Source organism: Lissotriton helveticus, chromosome 12, assembly GCF_964261635.1.
Source record: "Lissotriton helveticus chromosome 12, aLisHel1.1, whole genome shotgun sequence".
Lineage (NCBI taxonomy): Eukaryota > Metazoa > Chordata > Amphibia > Caudata > Salamandridae > Lissotriton > Lissotriton helveticus.
Window position 1 is genome coordinate 518,449,427 of NC_136073.1, and position 20,215 is coordinate 518,469,641.

Sequence of the window (20,215 nt, forward strand, 5' to 3'; positions counted from 1 at the left end):
GTTGGAGGAATCAGAAGAAGTGTTAATGGGGGACATTCAGATGATTCTCCGTGACCCCTTTAGGTTGAACCCGAACCTTTCCAAGGCCAGAAAAATTTTGATTAATTTCTTGACATGTATGTATGTATGTATATGTATAAAATATTTTATTACGCGCTCTGCTACTACAGAGTATCCTGGCGCGAAATGTGAACTTAAACAGAGCCAAACCAGAGGGAGAAGAAAAGCAACTAGATACTGAGATTAAAAAGGTGGGTTTTTAACCCCTTCTTAAATTCTGTCAGTGTGGCTGAAGCTCGCAGAGAGAGCGGCAGGGCGTTCCAAGATCGAGCTGCTTGGACAGAAATAGACTGACCACCCAATCTCACATATCTGATTTTAGGCGTGAACATCAGAAGGAGATTAGCTGATCGGAGTGCACGGCGAGGGGTATAGAAAGTGAACCTCTTGTGCAAATATTGTGGTCCTTGTTTGTGCAAGGCGCGAAAGGCCAGGACCAGTGATTTGAACACAATACGATGGGCCACTGGAAGCCAATGGAGCTTTCGGAGATGAACAGATGCGCTAGTTCTTCTCGGGAGATGGAATAGAAGTCGAACCGCCGCATTCTGAATGATCTGCATTCGGTTGATGAGATATTTAGGGAGACCGCTAAAGAGGGCATTGGCATAATCCAGCCTTGATAAAATCAGAGCACGCAGAACCGTCTCTTTTGCTTCCCTATGGAGCAGAGGAAGGAACCTTTTTAGTGACTTGAGGGTCGAAAAACAGGTCGCCGTAAGTTTTTTTAGATGTACTTCAAACTTAAGATCCTGTCCAAACCAGACCCCCAAGTTTTTGGCCGGGCCTCCAAGAGAGCTGGGACAAGCAAAATCAGGCGGCCAAATCAGATCCTTAAAATTGGCCGGAAAATTGCCATAAAACAGCAGCTCTGTCTTGTCCTCGTTGCATTTAAGTTGGGCTGAAAGGAGCCACCGAAAGACATTGGATAGACAGGAGCAGACGACACTGGCATCTAAGCAATTCTTAGGCCAGGTAAACAACAGCTGTGTGTCGTCGGCATACGCCATTATTTTGGCTCCCCACTGCTCAGCCAGATGGATCAGCGGGGTCATATAAACGTAAAACAACAAGGGGCTTAACGTCGACCCCTGGGGGACCCCCGTGCTGAGCTTCTTGGGAGACGAGGCGTAAGGAGGCATCCATACTTGCTGCGTCCGCTCCGACAGAAACGAGGACAGCCAGGCCAGAACCGCGCCTGACAGTCCCACCTCTGCCAGCCGATTCAGCAGCAGAGCATGGGGTACCGTATCGAAGGCGGCAGATAAGTCCAGCAAAACCAGGACCGCTCTGCCGCCTCCGTCCAGACACTCCCTGATGGCCTCTGAAACTTCCACCAGGGCCGTCTCGGTGCTGAAAGCCGCCCTGAAACCCGATTGAGCCGGGTGCAGGGCCTGAGAGGACTCAATAAAATTATTCAGCTGCCTAAAGACAACCTTTTCACAGACCTTCGCCAGTGCCGGGAGCAGCGATATCGGACGATAGCTGGACGTGGCTAGAGGGTCCTAGCCAGGCTTCTTAAGGAGAGGAAGCAATTTCGCCTGTTTCCAACAAGGGGGCACAGAGGCAGAGGCCAGAGACAGATTAACAACCTGAGTGGCCTCCTGGTATACCAAACTCGCAGCTCCCCCCAGAACCCTGGCGGGGCACGGGTCAGAGGGAGAACCCAACTTGTTGGCAGCCGCTCTTAAAAAGAAGAATATATTGGTAGACGGAGTAACAGTTGAGGTAAGATCGGATTTGTCACCAGCAACTGCTAATAGGCAATGGGAGCTAGGGAAACGTATGGAGCCTCTCAGGGCACTAGGTGCTACAGTTCAATTAAAATTTGCGGCTTTTCTAAAAGTTATGTGGCAAAACAAGATGTACTTGTTTTGAGCGGTTGAGGATGTTGATTGCTTTTTGGAGCAATATCAAGGGAGTAATCTGTAATTTAGAGGTTAAGGATACGTGAATTTAAGCCTGATAAGTTGATCTCTGCCAGGTATGTATATACTATTTAGCAATTTTCTTTTGGTGCATATTGCACCACTACCGTAGGCACCCAATAAGGCCGAGGCCATGGGTAGTTTGGTTGGGTTTTCCAGGGGAGGGGGGTGTTTAATTGGGAGTTGGGGGAGGAGGTACAGGGTTTGGGGTTGGGTGTGGGTGGGGGTAGGGGGAAGGGAGAAAAAATAAAAAAATCCTCAGAAGCGTCGGCTGCACTATGTTTTTTGAGGTAGTCAGCTTTGGGTGCTATGACCGGGGTTAAATCAACGGAACTGAGGTTCCTCTCTTGGAATGTGAATGGCCTACGGGTGAAATCCAGGAGACAAATAATTTTGAAATACTTAGAGGACTCTTTGGCCCAGATTATAATTTTGCAGGAGACACATTTGACTGCTGTAGAAAGTAAGGACATTTTTTCAACTCAGCGGTGGATTGCTCATTCGTTGTATGCGTCTCAAACAATACAAAGGGCGTGGCAGTTTTGATTAGACAGGGGACTAATATTGTAGTAGAAGGTAAGGCAGCAGATAACAGGGGTAGATGGTTGATTGTGAAACTAAAGGTGGCAGGGGAAATGTTGGTTTTTATTGGCTATTATGGTCCTAATCAGGATGATGTGGACCCCTTGGATGTGTTGGCTGGCGAGTAATTAGGTTTTTCGGTGAAAATAATCATGGCAGGAGACTTTAACACAGTGTTAGATTATAAGTTAGATCGCTCGGAAAAGAGTAGAGCTTTGGTAAATTGCAAAATGTTAGGTAGAGTTAAGACACTGATGATGCACCAAGGGTTGTGTGATATTTGGAGACTGAAATCGGGTCAGCAGCTAGGATACACATTCTACAACAAAAAATATAATCATAAATCCCGGATAGATTATTTTCTGATTGACTCTAGATTAAAGGACTGGGTGACTATGGTTGAACATGTAGGGGTACATCTCTCGGATCATTCAGCCATTTCATTGACCTTAGAATTAAGTACGGACGGTTCGGTTCAACTTGGAGGTTCGATCGAACGATCCTTCTGGATCAAGAAAGTTTTAAAATTCCTACTGAAGAGATTGAGGTCTTTTTAAAAAAAAATTATAGGCTCGGCCAGGGCTGAGATTGTGTGGGATACTTGTAAAGCTTTCATGAGAGGGAGACTGGGTGCTTTGGGAGCTAAGAAGAGAAGGACGTACTATAGTAAGATCTCAGATCTAGAGGGCAAAATACGCTTATGCGAGGCTAATATTGTAAAGCAAGGGTGCGGTATAATGAGTGAAGATGCATTGCATATGCTGTCGGAATTGAAATCAGAACTGACGGCAGTCCTGACACAAAGAGTTAAGGAGAAATGGGAATTTAGTCAGTTGGCTCACTTTAGTTATGGTGAGGGATGTAGCAAGCTCCTAGCGTGGAAAGCTTGAAGAGATCAAGTTCGCAATCAGATTAAGGAAGTAAAAGATATGGACTCCGGTGCAACCATTACTGACAGTAAGGGAATAGCAGAAGCCTTTCAAGATTATTTCGTGAAAGCATATAACGAAGACCTCTGTCCAGAATATTCGGAATTAAGTGGCTGGTTGCAGTATATGGAGCCACTTTCAGTTAATCTAAAGGTGGTCCTAAACCGTGAAATATCTCAATCAGAAGTGGAAAGGGCTATTATGGGAAAGAGAGGTAAGGCCCCTGGGCCGGATGGGCTTTCGGCTAAAGTTTATAAAGCTCTGATAGGTGTTATCGCCCCTACTATGTGTCAATTGTTTAACCAAATATTTTTGGGTGAGGCTTCACTGCCTTGTTCATGGAATGAGGCAACGATTACTTTAATACCTAAGCCAGGGAAGTCACCTAAATATATGGACGCTTATAGGCCAATATCGTTATTGAATTGCGATTATAAATTTTTCTGAAAAATCATGGCTGATAGGCTGAGTAGGGTCATTTCAAAGTTAGTCCATGAGGACCAAAAAGGTTTTATAAAGGGAAGGTTTTTGAAAGAGTTGTTTTCGCTTGTTGGCACCATAGATATGGCCTCAGTCTATAAACTTCCCTTGGCGGTGATTGCCCTTGACGCCGCCAAGACATTTGACCGCGTAAACTGGGTTTTCCTAAAGGCATTGCTAGAACATCTTAAACTAGGAAAAAATTTCACCAACTCCCTCTTATCTCTTTATCACTCCCCGACTTCCCGAGTTCTGGTTAACGGGCTATTAACTCAGCCTGTTAGAATTATGCGAGGGACTATGGAAGGGTGCCCATCGTCACCCTTGCTGTTTGATTTATACCTAGAATCTTTAGCGTGTAAGATCAGGAGCTCAGATAAGATTCCTCCTTTTGTTGTAGGGGGTGGTAAAAGAAATCGGGTTATATGCGGATGACATTATTATTTATTCCACTAAGTTACAGCAGTCATTGGAGGGTCTCTTAGAACTGACCAAAGAAATAGGATCTGTCTCAGGTTATGAGGTACATCAGGATAAGACGGGGATTAAGACCTGGAATTTAAACACTGAAGGGGTAGTTGGTAAAACGGAGATGAGATATTTAGGGGTAAGGATTACGCATAATATTGGGGAGCTCACTAAGGTCAATTTCTTAAAGATAAAAAGAGAAATTTCAGCCACCCTTCGAGGGTGGATGCATCTACCGCTGTCTCTGTTTGGCCATACAAACTTGATAAAGATGGTGATTTTACCAAAGATGACTTTCTTGTTTGAAACAATTCCCATGGTATTCAAGAAAGATTGGTTTGTTAAGTTGCAGAGCGAGATTAGTTCTTTTTTATGGGCATCAAAAGGGTCCCGTCTTTCCTGGAAGAAGTTAAAGAGATAAACTAGTATGGGGGTCTGGCGGCTCCTGACTTTCAAATCTACTCGTGGGCCTTTTTGTTAAAAAATTGCAGGATGTTGTTAGGTACCCCGACATCGTCTATGATTGGAGAACTTTTTTGTGTAATGCTCAAAATCAGTAACTTCAATGAACATGGTTTCCTGTACAAGTTTGCAGACCCAATTTTTTTTTTAAAAGGTCAGGCTTAAGGTTCTACGTGATCTGGTGGAGCTTTGGTTTAAAATTAGGAGGCTACTAAAAATTCCATGCTATAGTTACATGGCAACACAGACAATGTAGTTGGAGTTCAAAATGACTTTGAAGGGAAACTCTTTTCAGACGACTCCTTTAAAAAAGAAGTGGACCTATGGTATTGGCTGATACTTGAGATGGAAGATGGTCCCTTCTTGCTTCCTGAGGCTCTATGGGGTAATGCTTGTTGGAGATTGCGACGGAGAATCAATGGCAAGTAACAATGGGTATGTTATATAAAAAAGCAAAATATGCAAATTTAAGGCAAAACCATCTGTTTATGATTCATAGAGCATACTGGTCACCCCGCAGACTGTCGAAATTTAAAGCTGGTGGTGTCGTGGACTGTCCCAAGTGTAAGAACCCCAACGAAGACGACCTTTACATGTTTGTGTTGTGTCCGAACATAAGACAATTTTGGGTGGCCGTGAGTAACTGTTTGTCCCAAGCTCTAGACCTGCAGATCGAGGTAAGCCCTGAATTAGTTATCACTGGGAGACATGATCTGCAAGGTAAGGTCACGGATGACAATGTTAAACTTATTTTTATGCCATTTTATTAGCCCGAAGAGAGATATGCAAATTGTGGGTTTCTCCGATATCTCCTGTAATATTGGATTGGTTACGAGCTATGAGACATACTGCTAAATTAGATACTTCAGATCATACAAAGAAAAAGCGTAGATTTTGGGTACCTTTTATTCTACATTTTGGGTGAGGGAGTAGGCCTAGGGATAGGATGAGTTATTTAAATAATATAAATCCGATGATTAAGCCTTTGCCTATCTCGCTGGTGGTCTCTTCCTATCAAGGACGAGACTGGAGGATAAGGTGGTGGTACTTTTGAGAAAGACGCAATTTTTCTCTGTAGTTTACGCAGAGGAGGAACGCACAAGGAGGGAAAGTCTGACTCAAAAATAAGTGCTGCATATGCCTCTTTCCTACAACTGGTATATGAGATAAAAAGCCCAAGGGCGGTTTCCGATCAGTAATGAGTGGCGAGAAGGCTAATGAGGAAAAAAAAAAGAACTCATAGATGGAAACTGCATTAAAACCATTGCCTCCCTCTGACCCCAAATGACATTCTGGAGTACCTTCCCGCTCACGTTACATTGTTGGATGTCATTCAAAATGGTGATGCTCCCTTGTTTATTATATTCCTTCCACAACCTCCCTTCACATATACCCAGATCCACATTCCCCTCACTGCACACTGCCCTAGGGAACTTCATTTGGAATAAGGTCAGGCACTGGGTGGCACTGCGCAAAATGAAATGGCTGGTGGACAAAGGGGGCCTAGGAGACCTGAACCTTGCAAAGCTCCAGTGGCCCTCCTGCTGGTTAGCGAGGGTAGTGTGTGGTGTAGGAGACCTACCTACCTCCCATGTGTGCCACCCCCTTGGGAGTCCAATAACCTGCTGAAAATAGCAGGTAGCAAGCAGTATGCACTGCAGCCTGCTTCTCATGTCGCACATCCCCCAGTGCTCCCCTGAAATCCGACCATGTTCCATTACCTCATTCGTATGGTAGGGAGGGAGAGCATGTCAACATGGGGAAGCTGTAGGGGTGGGCACATTGGGAGCCTTGTTCTAGGATGTCATATTCATACCCTTTGAGAGACTACAAGAGGAATGTGAACTTCCGGCTGGTCATTGCGCTTGCTAGCCAAAATGAGCTGGATGTGGCACATCATAGAGACAGAGCCTGATCAACACCCAGTAATACACATACTCCACATCAAGGATAACGGTCACCAACTAGTCACATGGTTTGACCAAGCCTTGGTATACACTGTACATGACCCATTGCCATTGACCTGTAGGATCTGAGGGGGAGACTTAGGCTATGAACTAATCAAGAAATAGTGGAAGAGGGCACTAATGTACCCAAGAAAACTCTAATGAAATGCAAGGTTTCAGTACATACAACATAACATCCTGCATAGGGGCTTTACTCACTCCAGAGAGCCTCCACGTTTGGGTCTTTCTCTGGCTGTCCTCGCTATCAACAACTGGGGACCGGAATGGCACACCTGTTCTGGAGAAGCCCAGAGGCAGTGACACTGTAGGGGGTCATTGCAGGTGCACTAACAGAGGTGACAGGTGAAATAATGTGTGTTCTATGGAGGGCTCAATATCAGGATTATTTAAGTGCTCAAAAACTGCAAAGGCTGCAAATGATTTAATTGGTCAAGCATTGCTCACAGCCCGCAGACTCATCACAATGCATTTGAAGGCCCAGGTGATGCCAAGCCTGACTCACTGGTGTGCAGCAACACTGAAGTAGTGGAAGGCTGAAACTGCGACATTGTGGCGCAAGGAGGTTCGTGGACTGCGCTTAATCCCCATTACGGCACATTAGGAGGTACTGCTCCATGACTAACTGGTTAGCGCGATGGCACATCAAACTACAGTCCTACCTTCGGACACTTGGTACAATCAGGCTCCTCCCCCTTCTCCCTTATTCCCCTAGTCTCTACCTCTCCAACCTCCATTTATCCAGCCCCCCTTTACCCCTGAATAAGCAAGGCGCACCTAGCACGGAATGATCAAGGAATGCATTGTCAACCCACATCCTAACCTATGCCATTATGCAGAGAGGTAAATTATAATATTAGGGACAGATGAAAAACTTACAAAACCACTAAGAGTATTCAGAAATGTGATAATGCCACTGAATTGTCCTGTCATTGCAAAGAATCAGTGACTCCTGCCAACTATGTGTGTCACAATACATGTATACTGTTTGTGATGGGAACGTCATTTATACATATGTTGCACTGACCCAGCGATGATTATTCTGTACATGTACAACAGCTGCAAATCTATACATTGTTTAAAAAAATCAATTGCACAGCGACACATTAACACACATGAAACAGATACTCTTACCTTTGGTAATAATGAAAACAGAAAATTTATTTTGAAAATATCCACAAACATGTAAGTGTTCCCAAACTTTCAAAGCCTTCTCACCACGGAACGTCCAGCACCCATCACTGCTAAGGTATTATTCACATGAAAATATTGCTGTGAGTAATACCTTTGTTATGGCATAGAACCATCTTTTGCGAACAGTAGAAGTGGCTTGACAATCTTTAAAAGTGTTGTTTCCAATTGCAATCTGAACTTCTATTAGCAGATAACCTTGCAAACCTGTCTCTTCATTCAAAAACTATTCATAACGAGCACAATTTTGTTTTTGTGGTGGGCTGATGAAGATGCTAATAAACACAATCGATTATTGTTTAAATTAAATATTATTTTTAACATTTCAGATTTGTATTTATCAATGTCTGTTTTCATCTATAATCATCTAACATGGAAGAGCCTAGGCAATGGATAACTATTTACAAGTGTATCCCCCCAAAAAATATAAAAATTGTCAAAACAATAGGAGTAGAATTAGTATTCATTGCTCTTCATATACATTAAATTAAGCATGACCAGTACTGCATGTAGAAATGTACAATAGTATGCTCCGCACTTACGATGGGGCGCGGATATCTGAACCATAATCTCTTAGTGAAATCATCAAATATATTCTGTCACTGGTCATATGGGCCTTTGTTAGTTGACTTGAAGCAGTGTATGGGAGCCAACATAAGATATATATTTCAAAGTCTATGAAGCCAATGTGACTCCACAATGAAAACCCAGAATATGTGAATTCAACCTAAGAGATTTATTTCACAACAATAATCCAACCAGTATATATACTAAGGAGAAATTAATTCAAAACAAATAACAATACAGTCTGGAGACCAAAATATGGCAGTAAATTAAATCATAACAAAATTATATACAAGATAGTAATAGCCACAATCCATAGGAAAAAGGTTGTTGTAATAAGGTGTTCCATAAAGAAACTTTCCTTCTCTAATTTAAGCATTGGTTGGAACCAAAGTTCTCTATAAGAAATTCTAATGAGGGAGCATAGACGGTGTCAGCATAAAGTTGAACTTTGGTAAATGTTCAAGGGGAAATGAGAAGATGGTTCTGCATGAAGCTTCACACACTCAGGAAAGCCCAGCAGACAGAGAGAGAGAGATCTGTTATTTCTCAAAGGCAGGATGAAATCTGCCTAACTAGCTATGAAAACATCAATTAAAAATACAATCAACTGTCTTCTAGAAAATCCATATTTCATTCCCACCGCTGAGAGCAAATCGGGTTCACATATTCGATGGGAGCCGACATACTCCCTAAATTCCCATATCCAAATAATTAGATATGCAGCTGTCAGCCTTGGGTGTTGCTTACTTCTGGTACACCATGAACCGAAGGCCTTCTCTCTCTATTGGTTCCTTGCATTTGTTGCCTGCCAACTTTCTCCTCCCAGACGTCACTATCAGTCGACTAATGCATACCAATGAATCTTTTACTAGCTAATGAGAATCATGATAATGCACCTGCAAAAAAAAGAGAGAAACATACTGCCATGGTTAAAGCAAACATTTTCAGTTAAGGGCTTGAGTCAAGCTAAGTAAACCAGAGAATCACATGGATGCATATTTCAATATTAGAAATCAATGGAAGTAATGGTTAATGTTAAACGTGAACATATGTTGAACAGGATTACATCAGCCTATGAGTTTTTCTAAAGCAGTTATGTTTAATGATCATAAGGGTTAAAAAAATGTATTATGTGTACCACACATGCTGATACAATTAGACCACACTTTGAATATAAATGTTCTATAGAGGTACATAAATGTATATACATGATGTAACCAGGGTGGATCCTAAATTCCAATCCCCCTCTGATGACTAGGATAGCCATTGTAATATCACATGAATCTTCCCTCGACACCCACTCTGGATGTCTTCACCATCTTACTCCAGCTATATTTCAAGTGCTTCATTTCATCATAGAACCTTTTTTGTCTCTCCTCAATTCTACATCCCTTCTCTTTCTTTTGATCCCCCTGCCAGGCTGTTCCCTTTTTCTGCGATTAAGGCACTGGTACACTTCAAAAATGACAAGCAAACAAATCACACAAATTGTAAGTACTTTCATAGGACGTAACTATTAAGCCAAAAAGTCCACTTTCTAAATTCCCAAACCAATTGCCCTCAGCAGCAAATCCATTTCCCAGTGCTTCCCATGCATCTGTGGCTTCCAAATCTTCAAAAATCTCTTTTCAATTAAGTAATATTCTTAATGGATTTCATTATCTCTTCACTCTTGTGTGGGATGTAGGTACAACATAGTTAAAACATCTTACAGATTTCACCCTCCTTGACTAAAAAATGACTGACTCTTGGCAGTTTTGTAGGACCATAGACATGATAGCGACCATTTCAGTATCCACAGCTAGAAATGACCAAATAGCACTAGTAGCTAATTAATCCACTACAGAAGAAAGCTTTCTAAATATTTGGAACTACTCCAACCGAAGGGATCTTTGCACCAAGATATCCACTACTATCTCAGAGGCATTATTACCGCATTATGACCTACCAGGAAAAGCCATCGAATGATCATCCATACTTTCTTCATGATATATTTATGAAAGTACTGTAGCCAAATAGCAACTGTCATATCAATTTCTAGGCATTGAACAAATAAGCATGTTCTATGTATATATAATGAACTCCAAGAATAACAGAATCATTTTCTCCCAAAATTTGATTTGTGTTTTCCCCCATTTCAAAGATGAGTTCACAATCACTTTTTCCCATAAGTTTAATGTGGGCCATAGTTTTAGCCCTGTGTACACGTAATTTGCCCTGATTTTGCCTATCTAAAGTCAATGTGAGTTGATCTGCAAACTCCTTATATTCTAATTCTTCCTTGACTTTTTTTTCCTCAATCCTGTCCTGTTTTCTTCCTTTCTTCAATCACCCTTCTTCTATCCTCTCACTCATCTATAAACTTATTTTGAACCTCAGTCATTGCACAAGACAAATTCTGTTTGTGGGCATAAGCAGTATCAAGCTGCTTTATAGGTTAAAAAAAACTCCAAACAGTATCCATCTCCTTAGGATTTGGTTGTCGATTCAGATGCTTGTACATAGGGACTTCTGAAAAGACCACCTCATGATTCTAAAAATAATATTTAAAATTACCTTATCCATAAAAAATGCTTACTGAAATAATGTAAGAAATACCGTAGGTAAGGGGAATATGGTGGTAAGTAATGCCCTCAGCTACTGACGCAGGCAGTTGTGTACAAACATACCAATCCTTAGCATCCATAGTATCGATATACTCATAAAGCAATCTAAAATAATAATTGGAAGAAAAGTCTCCTTTTGAAGCGTCAAAGCTGGTGTGCTAGTGGCAGGTCTAAGATTAGATATTAGAAAACTTGAGGGAGTTGGTAACTTTAATTCTACAGCTTTTAACAGGCTAGCCACTATGAGTCTATGTTTATTTGGGTTACTTGTTTCTCTAACTTCCCTACAATTAGAGAGTTGAGTAAGAATAGCAGTAAACAGATTTTTGCTGTATGTTTCTACTTGTGTAAATGGAAAACCCGATTTCAATGATGAAAACAATGAACTTATTTATAGTGAATCTCCATGAGTCAGCACTATCCCTACTCAATCTTCTTCTAGAATGACACCCTTATTCGCTTTGGAAGCTTGAGGCCGAGGGAATCTTGTTAATTCTTTTAAACAAAGTTCATTATCCTGTCACTGTTCAGAGGAAATGTCAAAGTTCAGTTCCAAGTATCAAGAAAACATAGTTCTGCTATGAATAATCAGTTCTAAAGTATTTCAATAGCAGTGTTCCACAATGTATTCAAGTTCATGGAGATTCTCTTGTCACTGCACTGTCATCATATAGACCTTAGAGCACTCGGTCTCTGCCATATGCCACAACATAGGTCCACTCAGGAACTGAGTACCTCTGACAAGGCACCTGTCGCCTAGTGGGATGGTCATCTGCACTGCCACTTTGATCATTAGCTTTAGTTTCTCATGTGACAGTATATGGTAGCATTCAACAGACAGACTCTGTCTAACATTTCCTTGCTTATGTGGCCATTCAACCCAGCTTCTACCCGACTAATTACCCCACTCAGCCCTATGCAAGGAGCAAGGGAGGCCTCCACTTGTGCCAATGGTAAATACACTTCATCTGACCCGACTCCAGATGCAGACACTTCAAGAGCTCTGTGGCTCCTGGTGTGAGGGCTATCTGCCAATAACCTGAAGTCAGGTAAAGATGCTCAGATCTTTTGAAATCCCCAACTAATCAATGAGCTCCCTTGCTCTTGGAATGGGGTGCTCATCAGTCTTGGTGGCTGCATTAAAGCCTCAGTAGTCCACACAAAATCTCATTTCCAGTTTCCCTCTCTTGGACCTTGGCTCAGGCAGCAGAACCACAGGGTTAGCCCATTGTTCACTAAGGGGCTCAATCATCCCCAACTCTATCATCGTTGCAACCTCAGCTTTGATGCTAGCTTTGACCTGGTCGGACAACCTGTATATCTTATTTTTGACTGGCTAGCTGTCACTGGTGTCCACATCATGGGTACACCATGTTGTCAAACCTGGAATCAATGAAAAGAGATCTGCAAACTGACCGAGCAGGTTGTAACAGCATTTTGCTGCTGTTCTGTTAAAGTGGGAAGAGAACTAATCCTTCCACTGAACCATTGTTGACATTGGTAGACAGTAGTTCAGGGAGAGGTTCACTTTCCTCCTCCATACCCACATCTGTCACCATGAGCATTTTGAAGTCTGCTCTGTCACGATTGAGCTTGAGCCTAGTCACATGAATTACCTATGGGGGTCTCTTTGTGTTCCCAACTCCACCAGATCTGTGACTTCACCTTTCTTCTCTAAGATAGGGGAAGACCCAGTCCACTTGTCCTGGATGACACTGGGTGTAACATCCACCCCAATGTCTTGTTTGGGTTCTTTGAGAGGCGCCTCCCAGTTTTCTCTTACCAAACTCAAAGGATCACCTACAAGGTAAACAATGAGTAGGTCAAATGGATTGAAACCTACTACTTTGTGAGCAACCACCCTTTATGCAAACAGCTTGCGTGGTAGGAGAACATCTCATCTACTTCTAAGTTTCTCAGACAAACCCATGATCATGCATTTCATTATTATTGTTGAACCTCTCCACAAGACCATTTTGCTGGGGATGGTAGAGGATAGTGAACTTATAGGTCAATCTAAAGACTTTCCACATTGTTGTCATATAGGCAGACACGACATTTGTGACCCTATCTAAAATAACTGCCTTAGAGAATCCAACTCTGGTGAAGATGCCAAGAAGTGCTCTAGCTACTGCAGGAGCAGTAATTATCCTAAGGGGAATAGCTTCAGGGTATTTGGTCACATGGTGCACTACCACCAAGATGAACTTATGACCAGAGGCAGTGGGTGGATCTAGGGGGCCAACCAAAATTGTAAGCGTGGGCGCAAAATCCGTTCCGCTCACGGATTTTGTGGATTTTCGGCAATTTTGTGATCCTCGAATCTCGTGAAATTGATGACAAAACGCAAATTCGCTCGCGGGCGGATTTATTATTATTTTTTTTGCAGTGCAGGCAGGATTCATTCTGGCACGATGCTCCTGTCACAAAAATTAAACCTCAACAGGATCAGGAAGCACTTACAGATATTAATAAAGCAGGTGCCCGAGTGGTGGTCAGTAAAGGGTACAGTACACATTCCCTCAAGGGCACAGCGCTTGTATACAAGGCGAGAGGTTCACTGAAGGGTGAGGTACAGCAATGCACTCAAGTGCGTGCAGCAAGGAGTACAAGGAATCAAGAACATTTCAGGGTGGAATACAGCAGTGCACTCAAGTGCAGAGATCTAGTATGCAAGGAGTAAGGAGCATTGAGAAGGGTGAGGTACAGCAGTGCACTCAAGTGCATGCACACGGGGCATGAGGATCACATGCAGAAATTTACAGAAACCATACATACAGGGGATGCTACGGTATATGCTGGAATCGCAGAGGGAGAGAAGGGATTGCGATCACATGCATTGGCATACATCACAGTGTTCACGAAAGAACATGACTCAGAGAAGCGTCGTTGGATGTATTGTGACAGCCTGGTGGATGGCGCTGTACACAGCCACCCGGAGGGGGTGGCTTCCGTGGAAGCCGCGCAGAGCCAGGCGGCTAGCAGCATGCCTGGGGAGGCTGGTGGCATGCGGAAGTCCAGGAGCCTCGAAGACGATTCCTCCTTCCACCGCAACCACCCTGCAAACCTTCCCTTTGCTAAGCAAGGGCACCAGTAAGTTACTGCACTGATGGCCCGGGGGTTATAGGGGGGGGCAATAAAAAAAAACACAAGCAACAACCGTATTACTTAATACTATGTATGCACGTGGATGGCAGAGAACAGCATGCAAGTTGGGGGGTTAGAGGGCACAGGAGGCGATGACGGAGCAGTAAGGGAGGATGGTGAGATGATGGCACGCAGACGGTTTGCACTTAGTAAGAGATGGTGCCAAGCAGTGTCAAAACAGAAACGGAGCCGGTCTGGTGGCAGAATAGGAGGGGTTATAACATGAGCTACGGGAGAAGTAGTGCAGGAGGATGGCAGAAGCAGGCAATGGCACATTGGTCAAGAGTAGACAAGTACTACAAGGTGATGGCTTTGGAGATGTGATGTGACAAAAAGGCAGACTGATGCCAGTTGGCAGATGGTGGTGCTGGAATTGTTTGTAAATGCAGTCGATGGCACATTGGTGGGCAAGGGTGGATGGGTACAAGATGATGGCTTTGGAAAGGTGATGTCACAAGAAGTGATGGTACACTAAAAAAGGTGGCAGCTCTGGTGTTGTTGGCAAAGGCAGATGATGGCACATTGGCTGGGGCAGATAGCTACAAGAAGATGGCTTTGGAGAGGTGAATGGCATACTAAAGAAGCTGGCAGGTGGTGGCTGTGGAGCTATGTTTTAGGAGATGCCACAGAAAAGCATGACGTGATGACAGACTGGATGTCAGGTGATGGCACAGGTGTATGTGGTGGTAAGGCGTGTGTGTAGTTACTGGCAGCAGGCAGTAGCCCCGGGTAGGGTGCTGTGGCCAGGGGAGCCCTAGCAGCGGACGGGGGAGTCCCTGCTCCACACACTGCTGCAGTGCTGCTCTCAACGGTCCTGGGCTCAAGGCCCATAGAGCTCCCGCAGGCCCCACTCCCCAGAACCTCTGGGGCCCTGCTTCTCCCCCTCACACTCAGCCCTCACGCCTGCACAGCTCCCAGCCCTGCCGCCGACCGCGGCCCTCGGGGCACGAGTACAGCCAGCGCAGCAACTTATCAACTACGCAGTGACAAATGGTCAGGGCAAGGACCCACCAAACATGTCCATGCCGGGGGCGTGGGCACCCGGCCCTGGCATGAGGGGGAGGCAAACTGTGCTAGACCTGGGCCAACCTCAGTCCAGGGATGGGGGCGTCAACCTGCCGCTGAGTCCTAACCTGCCGCCTCCAGGGGAGGGCAGCGTGATTCCTCCCAGGGAGTAGTGCTCAGCGCTCCCCCAGGCCCCAGCAGAGACCCTGCCAGACCGGAGGGGCAGCACCCGCCCCAGGGACAGCACCCCGGACCCCGCGGTGAACTCGCATAGAAGCCCCGCCCATTTGGCCCCACACCACACACTCTAGCTTACACGTGACACAAATTTTGCAAATATCAAAAAAATCCACGATTTCGTGGGAAAAGCCGCGAACTCGCAGATTTTTTTGCCATTTCGCACGAATTTGCGGACCGCGGATCTGCAAATTTCACCCATACTTACAAAATACATTGGTATGAATGGAGCCTTTGGCTTTCCACCTGCCCTGCCAGAGACTTGACAGTTGACAGAGGAGTGACAAAATGCATTTCCCCTTTCTGATATTTGGGGCCTGTAGAAGTGGTTGACCAGCATTTCCCATGTCTTGGTCTGCCCTCGATGTCCAGGTAAGGGGATTTAATGGACCAGCATAAGGAGGAACTTTCTGTACGGTTGGGGAACCACCAATCTCCTGGTTGCCCCTCATTTAGGATCCATTGCCTCACTGTACAGGATTCCTTCCTCCAAGCATATCTTATGGGATCCAGTGACATCACATCCCTCCTGTTTGACAGCCAGCTGTCTCATGCCCTAAAGAGTGGGTCAAGTCTTTTGCCCCTGACTTAAGTCCTCTCTGGAGGGTCCACCTTCTCCTTAGTGCAAGCCATGTCAGGAAAATGTGTCGGGAAGCTGCCACCTGATCAGACACCAGGCCTTGCCCTAGGGGTTAAGCTCCTTGTGTGTCTTTGGACTTTGAAAAAGTGGCTTTGTCAGACTTCCTACCCTTCCTCTTGGAACCAGGTCCTTGGACCATCTTTCCAGGCTCCAAAGTCCCTCGACTTTCCCTTAAGGCCATTTGTGACCTAGTGGACACTCCAAGGGACCAAGAATTTCTGCATGAGTCTTTCAGCTATGGGATTTGAATTTGTAGCATTGTCAGAGTTTACTTTTTGATGCACAACATCAGTTGTGATGTGCTCTGAGGAAACTGGGTTAGCCATGACCATGGTCATGCTGGCACCTGTATCCCTCAAGGCCCGGACTTCAGTCCCATTGATGCTGGGCCACTGCCTGTACTTTATCAACATGGCAGGCAAATGGCCAAGAGTTCAACTTCCTTTCCACCCATGGAAACTAAAGTAGCTTCAGTGTATCCTTTGCAATTACCAGGCACAGCTTCTATGCCATCCCCACACTGGCAATACCCTTAGGATGAACACCAATGGGTGACATCTTGGTGCACAAAGGGTCCCCCTTCTTGTGCTTTTGCTGTATACAGTAATAGCAAACCACAGCCTTTTCAGGGTCAAAGCTCTTTCCCAGGTAACCTCTCCTCTTTGGATGACATGGAGCTCTGGGCTCCCCCATGGCATCTTTTAGGGATTCCTAGGGAGTTTCTGACTTTTTATGTTTGGCCCCATCTTTCCCTGAAGGGGGGCCTGTTCTCCTTTCTTCTGATCAGCATCTTTGGGCTTCGCATAGCCAGCCATCAGCTATCTTCCACAGCCCTATAAGGCTAGATAGTGTTGAATCCACTAGATGCTGGTGTAACTTCACTGCGGTAAAATTCATAAGTATTTGTTCCTTAATCACCAAATTGTAGAGCCCCGGAAGGTATTCACTTTGTTACTCGTTATCCAGCCCTCCAGTGCATTCACAGAGTCATCTACAAAAGTCCACCCATGTCGGAGTTGACCCCTTGTGTGTGTGTCCCGAATAGTTGTCTACACTCCTATGGAATTAAGCCAAATAGCTTGATGAACTCCCCTTCATATGAGCGCATGACTCTGCCATCTCATCCACCTATGTCAGCAGTCTATGCCTCCCTACTGTTGGAACAGTTCCCACAACAATGGCCCCCGATGTTGGATACCCACCCTTCTCATTCATGGAGCCTTCTCTTAGGATGCCAGCCATTTGGGTCTACCATCCACTTCTACATTTTTGGAAACAATACCCTTGGACAACCAGCGATCATAGACACCCCCTGCATTTATTTCTGCTTCTTTGTTTCTGCCACCATGTCCTTGGGGCTTCAGCTCAACTTGACCCTTTTCTCCTTTAGGACCCATTTTCTTTCTCTTAGAGCTAGCTTCTGCTCATGGATCTCAAGAAACTGAGCTAGGTTTCTAGGTCCTTGGGTCTCCTTACTGAAGTGGTGGTCTTCTCACTTCTAGATGTGGAATTGTGCATTTAACAAATTGTAGGGGCCACAGTCTTGTTGACCCTGTATGTTTCAAAATTATATCTTCCATCTTCTTCATTCACACTGTCAGGGGTGATCTCCTCTGCCAGTTTGGCAAGTTGGGCCTGGGCTCTCCTGGCTCCAAGGGATTTCTCCAGGTCCTGATTTTTGGGAGTGATCCCTGAGCTGATTTTCCTATCTTTCCACACCACCCTCAAATTGTTGATCCTCAGTGTGGGCAGGATGGCCAAAGCAATTTTCAAATTATTCCACCTTTGGAAACTTTGCACAAATTGTTGTCACTTTTTGTGAGACTTGTTGTTGCCTTTTTAAAACACAGAGCACAGGCAGTCTGGCTCAAACATTTCTTCTCAGAAACAAAATACATCAAATATGGAGTCCCTCAGGGCACAGCCTTGAGCTCTACCCTTTTTAATATGTATATGATCCCACTCTCCTAGCTCATAGAATGCTTTGGCATCCAGGTGGTCTCCTATGCAGATGATATCCAAAAGCTTCTGACATATAACAGTAATGCCTGCAAGTTTAAAATAAACTTTGCTGCCTGTATGACAGCAGTGATTGGTTGGCTCAAATCATTACAATGCAACCTGGATGAGAAGATGGTCCTGATATTTGGAAACAACCTCATCCATGGCTGGTCAGTGACATGGCTATCCAACGTTTCTGCTTCCACCTCCACTGAATAAGGCCAGAAACGTAGGGGTCTTAGTTGACTCTCACCTATCCCTAAAATCCCAGATCACGGCAGTGGTCAAAAACATGTGCTGTATTATGAGGATGTTGTGGAAATATATCTAACTTCTACCTTGGGAAGATCAAAAGACATTGGACCATGCATTGATTCTATCCAAACTGGACTATGCACATGTTCTGTACTTAGGACTCCCAGATTACCTGACACATAGATTAAAAAAAAAAACAGAACATGGCCATTTGTCTATTATTTAATCTCCCAAAACACACTTCAATTACTCAATATCGTAAACAGATACACTATCTACTGGTAAAGAAGTGGGTCATTTTTTAAACGTTAACAGTGTCACATTTGGCCTTTTACAAAGCGGGCCCCTCCTTTCTGCAAGGAATACTAGCCAGCTATTGCCTGAAAAGATCACTGCACTCATAGTCGGCATGTCTCCTGTCTATCACCTACACAAAAAAGAAGAAGTGGGGTAGTTCAGCTTGCTCATTGCTGGCATATAAACATTGGAAAAAATTCATTTTTTCCTCATATGCATACCAGACATAACACTGTTCCATACACAATTAAGATCCCACCTGTTTAAAGATTATATTGTCACTGACCTCTTTACTGGCTGTACGCCTAGCACCAGGACACTTGTGTAGTAGCCGTGAGCTCTACAGACCTCGTTCATTAATTCATTCATTTTGTGATAACTCCTGGAAAACGATGCCTTGGATATGCAGAACTTGGCAAACTTTTTAAAAATCTTCTCAGTGTCGACTTGGTGGATCTTTACGGTGATTACCGCCATATTAATTGTCTGGTACAGCTAAAAAAAAAATACGGATCCCACTGCTAGACATCAATGTGAAGCTTTGGGTGCATTATATTGTATGAATGCGTGACCTTACTGTGTAATACACTCACAAAAACTGTCTTGAGTCCAGTCTTTTTTTTTGCCAAATCTCTAGCTTAACCCTGGGTAGATATGGCTTTGAACAGAAAGGCTCGAACACAGGAAAGAGTGTAAAGCATTTAACAGCACTGAACAACAGAATAGGAAAGTCACATAACAGGAAAAAAATCTGACATCAATTTATAAAAATAGATTATGTTTTTAAAAAATATTTTGTCTAAAATTAACAAAATCCACTGGAGGATTATGAAGATATACATTTTTAGAGAACATGTAAATCTAGTTCACACGCAAAAAAGCATTAGCAACCATACATTTTTTTGATTTTTGAAATTTGTAAGAGTTTTGTTTGGTTACTCCAGCCTGACTTGTCCAGGGGGCCACCTACCTGGCCACAAAAACATTCACCAGTCCAGTTCTGAACTTTACAGCATGACCTCCAGAGACTTCAAAGGAGTGGTCTTGATGCTGCAGATGCAGAAGATGAAGAATGCTAAAGTATGCTCTTGGTGATATGGGGTCAATAGAGATGTCCTTGTGCTTACACCTAGGTCCAAGGGTCAGATGGGGTGAATTTGGCCGCAGAGTTCGGGGATCCTCAAATTCCTCTTTGAGCCAGTAGAAGGCCAGCTGTGGCTTGCTACCAGTCTCTGTCTACAGCTGTCCCAGCAGTATCCTTTGGTGGAGGCTGGTGACCCTCTTGAGTGACCAATCTGGACTCAGATGGGTCAGGCATGCTCAGGTGGAACTTTTGGCCATTGAGGATCGGGGCACTCAGCGGTGGTCAGTGGTGATTCTCCAGAAGTGGCTACTG